Raw genomic sequence first — 5,867 nt, forward strand, 5'->3', positions numbered from 1 at the left:
GAAAGAAACAAACCGATGGGGAAAGGAGCTGGTGGAGCAGGCATCCAGTTCTTGCTGAACGCATCCGCAGAAAGGAGAGGAACTAGAGAGGCTGAGCTCAATGCTGCTGTAAAAACAGCATTTGGGGTTGCCCACACTGGATCTGCACATGATGCTGATCTGGACTGAGTCAGAAACCTGCAGTGAGTTATCCTTATCTCTGACAAGCCACAGCTGTGCATGAGCATGGGAAACTGTGTCCCAGACTGAGCTGCAGGAGGGTAGTGCAGAAGATGGAGTCAGTGGAAGATGCCAGTTGCAAGACATGTTTGTGTCCCCCATGCTGGTAAGGGCAGCAAGGCAGGAAGGGCAGGAGGAGGCTAGGAAAGAGCGTGTGCAGGATGCCTCTGAAGCAGTAGGTTAAAAATATTCAACAGAGGCAAGAACAGGAAGGAAGCAGGGGTTAAGCCTGAACAAGGTGAGTCTATCCTAGAGACATTAATTCAAACATGACTTTCATGGGTATAAGTCTTGCAGTGCCCCTTCTGCAAAGCTGGTAAATACAGCTCTGTTTCTCTGTTACTTATAGCATCTTCCTCCCAAGCACAGCTTTCCATGGGTGTTTTTCAAACCCAGAGGGAAGTTTCTACACAAAAAGCTAAGCTGGAAGATTGAGTGTTGAATGGAAAGAGCTCTAGTTAAACCAGTTTGTTCCTAACCAGCCAAAGTACATGGACCCTACCTGCACTGCTTTGGTACGGGTTGATGCCAATCTGAGGTGCTCTTTAATGGAGGAACAGAAATGTCTCTAACAGCCTGCTGTCATGTTGTTTCCATTTAACAATTAACCCCAGCACAAACTTTAGAACTTCTCTTACGTAGGCACTCTGTTGGGGAGACCACCTGAGATTACAGCATAAGACCAAAGCTGATTAAACAAAGAGTAAAAGCCCAATTCTGTGAGTTTCCCTCACTCCCATCCTGCTCTTATCCAACTGTAATCTGTATTTTACTTTATTTAAAAAAAAAAAAAAGGCACAAAACCAAGGCTCCCCAAAGAGAACTTTTTATTATATTTTTTTTTTTGTGGCATGATTTTTATGCAGAGGCTGATGGCTCTGATAATACAGTCATGTTACCACCCTGCTCCCAGTACCCCAAAGAAAGTTAATAACCCACACATGGATCTGCCAGGCTTTTCTGTATTATAAAAGGCTGTTACTGCTGCCCTGCCCAGGCTGAGTTCAAGCCCTTAATGCACAAGGCCCTGTAAACCCATGCTGAAACCACATGGCCATGCTGGGTCCCTGAAGAGCTGCCCCTCAGCACCCAGGTGCTTGCACTGCAGCATTGAAACACTTGTCAGGGAGGGCTGAGTGCATCTTTTCAGAAGGGCAGAGTTAAAGCTACTATTACCCCCTGCAGGTACCTCAGTCTGTGGTTCTGCTTCTCAGGTGTTTATTGCATGTCAGCTCTGCCTGTACCCTGCTGCTCTGAAGGTCTAATCTTGGGCACAAGGAGATGCTGGTGGGTGTTAGCTCTGCTGTATTATTTGAAGGCAGTTAATCTTTAATTGTGGCCTTACACTGAACTAGTAAATGAGAAGGGAGAACGGGAAGAGGAATTTCCTCTGCTTGAACTTTTACTTTGCTCTGATATAGTCTCAAAGCCCAGTGCCTCTGCACTTGGTGGTGGTTCCTTCAGACAGTGCAGGGCTTCCTGCGACAAGAGCTAGCAGGAAAAATCCTTTGTATTCCTCTTGCTTCCTTTCCCATTGCTTGAGAGGATCCTGAATCCTGCAGGACATAGCAGGATACCTAAAAGATAAGGCATTAATCTGAGAATCAACTGGTTGGGTTGCAGACCAGGTCAGCAAGGTGTCAGCACCCTGTCCAAGCCTCACTTTCTCTTCTCACCCTTGGCCTGTTTTCCTAGTGGGGCAGGGCCTGTGCTTTGCAGGTCTTTGAGCAGCACCTAGCTCCAAGGGCCTTCCTCCCTTGGGGAAGGAGAGAGAGTCCCAATTGCAACTGCACTCTCACAAGTTTCAAGTCATGCCCAGTTCAGGCTGTTCCCAAAACAGAACTGTTGTGATGTGGAGGCCTCAGCAAAACACCAAGCATGCAGAGAAGGGCTAGTACTGGTTCCACTTGGCCCTGCTTAGTGCCAGCCCTGTCACCAGAACCAACAAGCCACCAAGAGCCACCTCTCACCATGGGAGGAGGCAGGTAGGACCAGCAGGAAGGCAGCCCATCTCCCTCTTGGCTTTGGAAAGAAAGGGGGCTAGAAGGGCTGATTTGCTGGCTGCCGGGTTTCCCAAGAAATCATCACAGCAGGAGTCTGGATGCAGCAGAGAGCCACTGCTGCCTGGATAAAGCCAAGAACCCTTGTAAACTAGGCCCCATCTCACAGAAGCACAGCTCGCGTGGGTCTGCAGGCCCTAGACTGGGCAGACATCTCCCTTACTAAATGATTCCAGCCTATACGGTTTATATAAAATAAACAGAGCAGATGGCTCGGGGACTGCCCAGGAACACCCAGCTTTGCAAACCCAAAAAGCCTGCCCATGCCACAGGAAAATTAACAGCTGATAAAAGTAGGAGTTCACCTCTGATTTTCTCCTTCCCACACTCTTCTGCAGTTTGTGCTAGTGGTTATCCCCACCGCAGAGCTTGCTGCATCTCAACAATACTCTTACTAGTTAAGTTTGCTTTCTCAGCAAGTCTAGAACATCTAGTCCTTTAGAAAAAACACAGGTGGGAAACACTGTTCTGCTGTGTCTGCAGCCCTGGGCCCAGCAAATTCTCATACTTTTATTGTACTTTTCACCCTGAAAGGTCCTAAGCTGCTTAGCAGAAAAAAGATCTGGTTTCCAGGGAGGGACAATGTCACTGTACTACTGCTACTTCTGGAGTGAGCTGCAAACAGCTTCTTGCTGAAACACTGCAGCAGTTTAGGGAGGAAACAAAGATCTGTATCACCTGTCCCTGGCACTGCATGCAATGAGGAGGACATGCAAAGGCATTTCCCACACTGGTTGTACCCTAGAGAAAAGGGAAATGCTACAGAGAGGGGGCAAGGGAGCCACAGCATCTTACTGAGCAGTGAACAAGATGCAGAAAGTTGCACACCAGTGTGCAGGGAAAGCAGAGATGACAGCAAGGAAATCAGAGGGCTGATAAGGATCTGTGGCTGTAAGGCAGGTGTGTGCTAGGGAGCAGATCATGTGCAAGCAGAGATGTGGGGCTGTTGCTGCATTTTGTTTGTTTCCCTTTACCTGGCTGACATGTCTTTTCATGTCATAAGCTAGATCAAAGAGAGGGATGTAAATAGCTGAAACAGGCTTCCTTGTGGGAACAGGGCTGAGTGCCACAGCCAACCTCTCAGCTGGACCCCTCCCTGGGAGCTGTCACCCTCCATTAGCCAAACACCCAGGGAAGAAAGCAACTGCAGGGTGCCCTGGGCATTGAGGAGCCAAACCATGCAGTGAGGCTAGGAAGAGTTGCTCTCTGCAGCTGTCTCTTCCCTAGGCCACCACTGATGCTGATGGGACACAAGCAGGGCCATGAGGACAAGTGCTTTGGTTTCATCATGTTAGAAGCCCTTCAGAGTCCAAGAATATTTGCACTTGGTCCCCGTTTTTTTTTTTTTTTAAACTCTCCCTCTGCAGAGTCATGGTGCCCAGTGAGAAAGAGGGACTTGGCACTTCCTTTTAATCTCTGCATATTTCTTATTTGGGGGGAGTGAAATAACCCTCACTGACATCACCTGAAGCTGAGGATGCAGAGCACCTTTGTCAGAAAAGGCCCCTGCAATCCTCCAGTAGCCATTTCAACATGAGGGGACCTCACACTGCAGGCTCAGGATACAGAAGCCAGGTTAGAAAACCAGAGACTGCATCAGAGAAGAGGGAACAGCAAAACAGCCTCGAAGACCAAACGCTCTCCTCACATGCTGGAGAGAGAGACCATCAAGGCCCTGGCGTACTGTTGTCCCATGGATGGACACCAGCAAGTGGCTTTGCCTTTGTGGGTGTTGAAATAGTTGATGGCTTTAGCCCTCATCTGTACTTCTTTGGACAAGAGCACCCACTGTTTTCTAACATCCCTCAGCTGTCCCTCTGCTGAAATCCCACATTTGGAAGTGGGGCTCTGTCACTGCTGCCTTGTTCATTCACCTTCCAAGAAAAAGGCCCCCAACATTTTTCTTCCTGCCCTTTTCAAAGCAGGAAATTCTACATGGCATCCTTCACATGCACACAGTTAACCAACAGCAGCACCACATCCCCTGACATCCTCTTATTTTTCTCAAGAAGCTGCATTGCACAGGGGTGTTGGGCTGAGATGGAGCAGTGCCCATGCTCTCAAAGCCCAGGGTCTCCCCTGGCTACCTCTTCCCTCTTCAGCAATACACAGGTCCCAGCAGAGATCAGAACAGCCTGGGGCCTGCCCTGAACTGGGCCAGCTGGTAACAGCTCCCATGGGGCTGGTCAGAGTAAAGTGCACCATGCTCTGCTCCTTTCCCATGCTCCCACAGCAGGGGTTGCTGGGGCAAAGAAGAAAACTGGCAACATTGTTCTGATCCCACCATGGGGCTTCCCCAGCCTACCCTGCCCCTTTTATTTGATCCTGAACTTTGACTCTGAAAGCCCCAATCCCTGCTCTTTACAGGGAGCTCAAATCTGGGTTTTATGTTCAATAATCGAGAGCAGGTCAAATACACTGGCATGTAATATTACATTTCAGGGGAGTGAGGGTGTATAGATTTTTTGCAGAACCTCAAATCAAGTGCCCTACACTGTTGGGGGGGGTGGGCATATGCAGCAAACAAAGCAGATGAGGAAACAAACCACAGGTAGAGAAGGGATTGCAGACTAAAGGCTTTAAAAAGGGGACTACAGCACAAACACAAGTTTGAGAGCAGACAAGAGGGAGCCAAAGCTACAGGACACAAGAGATTCCTGAAGTCCCTGGAAAGCAGCTAACACTACCAAAGGGGCTAGTGCCCTTCCCCCTTTTCCTGTTTCTGCTACTCTCGCTAATTCTTTTACCACCGCCAAGCCTAAACCACAGCAGTGCTCTTTCCTCCTACACAGTGCTCAGCAGTGGTTTTCCTGGCTATGGAGTAGGCTTCGCAGCTTCCTGGGAGAAGTGGTACCACTGTGAAACGCTGTGCCAGCCTGGAAAGCAGCAGCTCCGACCCTCCCCACATCCTTTTATGAGCCCCATACCTGCCACGAACAGGGAGCTCTACCAGCAAAATAGATTTTTTTACTTCAAGTCACACTTCCCTCATACATCAGGCCTGGGCCCTGCAGGTGGGTGTAATCAAGAAACCACAGGCCAGAGTTAAGTAGTTATTAGTATTTTAAGGGGAGAGGAAGGTTTGAACAAGCGGGAGCTGGGGTTTGGCATAATAACAGAAGGACCGACTCCTCTGGCTACTGTAAATCAGATAGGGCCTCACTAAAGAGGCCTTTTTTAAGGTCTTACCTGGCTCCTGAGGGGCAGCTCTGTCACCCTACACGACACACGGCCCCTTCAAGGCGCCTCCCATGCCGAGGCCGCAGCCGCTCCCTCACGGCAGCCGCTGTGTGAAGCATTACCTCCACTTATCCGTGAGGACCGGGAGCCCCGAGGCTCGGCTCCCGTTCAGCGGCCATTATTCCCCCGGTTGCCGGCGGCAGGAGGCTGCGACCAAAGGGGCCTTTATCGGAGCGACGGAGATGCCCGCGGAGCGAGGCAAGGCGTGGGCCGGGGTTAGCCACAGCGCGGCGGAGCGCTCGCCACAGCTTGCCCGGCTCAGCTGACTGCAATTAGGGCAGCCTCTCTAATTACCTCAGCGGAGTAACGGTCGGCCCCGCTGAGGGGAGCCGGCGCCCTCCCCCGCCT

The 5,867-nt window shown here is 50.2% G+C and overlaps 1 protein-coding gene across 1 annotated transcript in view; it reads left to right on the forward strand.

The window, feature by feature from the left end:
- ZNF652 (zinc finger protein 652) overlaps positions 1-5,867 on the forward strand; it is a 31,927-nt gene that overhangs the window by 805 nt on the left and 25,255 nt on the right. The gene's annotated exons all lie outside the window — the stretch shown is intronic.

Source organism: Haliaeetus leucocephalus, unplaced genomic scaffold, assembly GCF_000737465.1.
Source record: "Haliaeetus leucocephalus isolate CR32 unplaced genomic scaffold, Haliaeetus_leucocephalus-4.0 Scaffold110, whole genome shotgun sequence".
NCBI lineage: Eukaryota > Metazoa > Chordata > Aves > Accipitriformes > Accipitridae > Haliaeetus > Haliaeetus leucocephalus.